We start from the raw sequence: 4,021 nt of genomic DNA on the forward strand, positions 1-4,021 counted from the left end.
CCTACCTCAGGAGTTACTTTGGCCCAAGATGTATCTTCTGCTGGAGGGCATTATTGTTGGAATAACTGAGGAGTATAGGAGATTTTTTTTTTTCGGGCGTAATAACAGAAAAAAATGAGCCTGAAGTCACTCCTTGACTTTACTTGTCAACTGCCTCGAACTACAAACGGTGGTTGGTTATTATCTCGTCTACAACATGATATCCTCTTCTCCCTGAACCGTCGCGGAGACACTGGGCGGCGGTTACCCACACGGCATGTGTGTGTGTGTGTGTGTGTGTGTGTGTGTGTGTGTGTGTGTGTGTGTGTGTGTCTGTGTGTGTATGTGTGTGTTCAGATTCCAAATGTCTTTGATATTTTTTGAATGAACACTTGCAACACATTATGATATGAACATAAATATTCTGTAAATGTTCACAGCAGGACCGACAGGTGAAGAACACCGCCACGTGCGTCCATAACACAACACTGTGTTCAACCTATGTACACTACCCAGTGTCGTGCCCGCAGCGAAATCACCACGTGCGAGCATTCTTTACAACAGTAAACTTACAAAATCAATAAAAATATCTAGCGATATCTGAAGATTCTGCTGCTTGTATGGTCACCTCGCAGGTGGAGACAGACCCGCGGGCACGTGTAACCTGCGAGGCGCAAACAAATACTCCTCTGAAGGGATGCCCACGGGTGTCTGAACAACAACTTTCAGATTAGGGAGAGGAGAGCCTTCTGACGGTGGCGGAGCTCCCGGGCCGCCGCCGCTGTTAACATATCAGGCCAGGCCAGGCCGGGCCGGCTGCTGGCTCTGGTGCTTCACGTCCTCACCCTGTCCCTGCGTCCAGGTGCTTCTGTGGCCTACGTAAAGTGCTTTCGTGGGCGAGGTCAGTGAGCGAGCAACTTTACCTCACGGCAAAGAGACAGTTTCTTAACTTGTGTACTACAGAACTCGACATGATGCCCACACACAGATGTACATGTATCTCTGTTTCTCATAAGACATCATCACTACTCACATGAAGATCGAAAATTACGGAACAGCGACAGAGCCACATACTATATAATCTCTGAGGCTTGTGCCATGTTCCTGCAGTAACCTGTGTGAGTGGTCGTCACACTGTTTTTACTACGGTGGATTTAGTACAAATAAGTCATTCATTCATATATTATACATACATATACAAAAAAAAATATCTTACCTTCTAGTATACAACTTGTTAGTAACTGGAAAGTAAATATTGATATACAAAATTCTTTTTCGGGAAAAACAACAATGATACCTATATTTTTATCAGGGCTCATTAACGGTGTTTCTTAGTAATGTGGAAATAGGAAATGATAGCTGACTGGAAAGAAAGGCCATTTTTCGAGTTTCTTCTTTCCCTATAAGTCTGTAACCCTCGTCGCCACCTTTAAGTGCTCTGTCTCCCGGAGCTTCGCCGCCGGTGGGCGGCGGTGTCCCCATGGGAGCTTTGTGAGAACTGACCCGCCGCCGCCTGGGCTGAGGAGCCACTAGGAGCTGCAGTTTTTTCTTCTCGTCATTAACTCTCGGGCAGGTGTTGACAAGGGTGCTGTGCCTTTAGCTTTCACCAAGGTCAAATAATTTTTATTAAACTTTATTATTCCCTTTATAAAGAAACCACCACTTGTGAAAATAAAGATATATATATACATATAACAAATATATGCATATATTTTCATATATGTATATAAATATAATGGTATGCATATATAATCCTACAAACAAGCTTTGCTGCTGTTGCACTGGGGTGTTGTTTGATTCTTGTCCTTTCTCTCAGTTAGCTTCCCCGTGTCTCTGACATTCTGTGTTGTTTTTTCACATCATGAATTTATGATGCTTTTCAAGTCCATAGTATTCCATATGATAATTATATTATAGAATCAAAGTTTTTGCCTATGTATCTGCAAAGTTAGGATATAGGGACGTTGTCCACACCGGAAAGGTCACAACCAATGTTACTTATTTTCATTAAGAATATAAAAGTGAAAATATAAATAAATAAATATATATATAAATATATATACATGTAAAAACAAGTCCAGTACCGTATCTCTTTCTGAAGATCATTAATATGTAACCGACGCGTACTCTAGGTTTACTTGTTACCATTGTTAAGTACTACTTTTATATGAAAAGAGAAACACATGATTTTCTATACCGACGGGCGGGACAGGGCCGGCTGCCACACACACAGCGCTGCCCTGTATATACCGTGGGCGCCGCTGTTCGTCTACATACCTCTGATATAAGTTACTCGAGCGCGCGTATTTTCTAGGTGAGGTGGCGCTGCCCTCCCCTGCGCCGGCCCTGCGCGCCCGTCGTATGGCTGGGATGTTGTAATGGTTTCCAACACTCGTCTTGCTGCTCTGTTACCTGACGGTGTGACGGGCGGGGCGGTGCAGCTGATGGAGCCTCACTCACTCACTCACTTACTGACTCACCTTCTCACATCCCTTCCTCACGACACTCCTTCGTCTTGTCTCCAGGCACCCTTTCCTCACTCTCACTCCTCACACTCACCTCCGTCACATACATTTTTTTTTTCACACATTCACTTTCTCCAAGTAATTTTTCCTGTACTCACCTTTCCCACCCTCACTTTACCTAACCCACTCACCCGCCTATCTCATACCTTCACATTTCCCACCCAGCCAGTCTCTCTCTCTCTCTCTCTCTCTCTCTCTCTCTCTTTTTGTATCATTGTTACATTTATATTTTATATGAATAGATACCCCTTTTCTGCAGAAACGTATAAAGATTGTGTTAAATTGATGGTTACTTTGAACTTGTTTATTATACTCAAAATTACATTCCAATAGTTGTTTTTGTAACATGATCAATTTCATGCCACGGGACTTCTCCGAGGTTTGCTCAGGGCAGACTTCAGTTTATGGAATGTTACGCTCCCTTTATTCAGTCAATGAGTATTTTAATAAGTTTATCCTATTTTCACTATCATCTTACATTTCTTTGCTTATTCGTCTATTTTGAATATGCATTTTTCTGTTAAACTTCTTACTTTTATCTATCTTTTCATTTGATCGGTTTTGTTTGCTGCATTCATTTATCAAGTAAATGTATTAGTCTATGGTTGAGTTGTTCTCAACTCTCACCCTCCTTTTAATTCTCCTGTCCCCTCTAAGAAGCTTTCCCATCAGCTGATTGCTTACGTCATCCTGTGTTCTTACAATGACGTCATTTTTAACAATGGCGACACTGACATTTGACGTGGCAAATATATGTCTCCTTTTGTATATGGGTGTGTTTTTCTTTCCTGATGCTCTTTCTAAATAACAAGACGATCTCAACTCGAATGACAGTATTTAGGTTGAGGTGATGCTCCAGATAGCAATAATCTATTGAAGGCAGATTATAATGATGATGATGATGATGATGGTGTGTGTGTGTGTGTGTGTGTGTGTGTGTGTGTGTGTGTGTGTGTGTGTGTGTGTGTGTATATATATATATATATATATATATATATATATATATATATATATATATATATATATATATATATATATATATATATATACACACACACACACACACACACACACACACACACACATATATATATATATATATATATATATATATATATATATATATATATATATATATATATGTGTGTGTGTGTGTGTGTGTGTGTGTGTGTGTGTGTGTGTGTGTGTGTGTGTGTGTGTGTATAATTTATGATAAATAAGGAAAATATCGCGACTGAAAATAAGAAGTGGAAATATTATGATTATAAAGTTGCATGCTGTGTGTGTCAGAAGGGAAGGACGGTGAGACAAACGAGGAACAAGATATGATAGTAGTCAAGGTTCGTAAGAATGCAGGCACGTAGCAAAGGATGGTAATTGGTGGCGAGGTGGAGGTAAGGAATCAACACCTAAAGGAGGTGATCCGGTGTTGGCAATGAGAGTAGGGATAGGAAAAAGTAGCAGGATAAACGTGGGAGTAGGGTTTTCGTCCATCACATCAAATGCAATATAAATAA

At 40.8% G+C, this 4,021-nt stretch overlaps 1 protein-coding gene across 1 annotated transcript in view; it reads left to right on the forward strand.

Annotated features, from left to right (window-relative positions):
- LOC123505141 (small conductance calcium-activated potassium channel protein-like) overlaps positions 1-3,272 on the forward strand; it is a 746,606-nt gene extending 743,334 nt beyond the window's left edge. The window contains 1 exon segment of the mRNA XM_045256256.1: positions 1-3,272. This exon segment is cut by the window's left edge and continues 1,154 nt beyond it. The gene's annotated coding sequence lies outside the window, so the exon portion shown is untranslated.
- Positions 3,273-4,021: the final 749 nt, after the last annotated feature.

This window comes from Portunus trituberculatus, chromosome 17 (assembly GCF_017591435.1).
Source record: "Portunus trituberculatus isolate SZX2019 chromosome 17, ASM1759143v1, whole genome shotgun sequence".
Lineage (NCBI taxonomy): Eukaryota > Metazoa > Arthropoda > Malacostraca > Decapoda > Portunidae > Portunus > Portunus trituberculatus.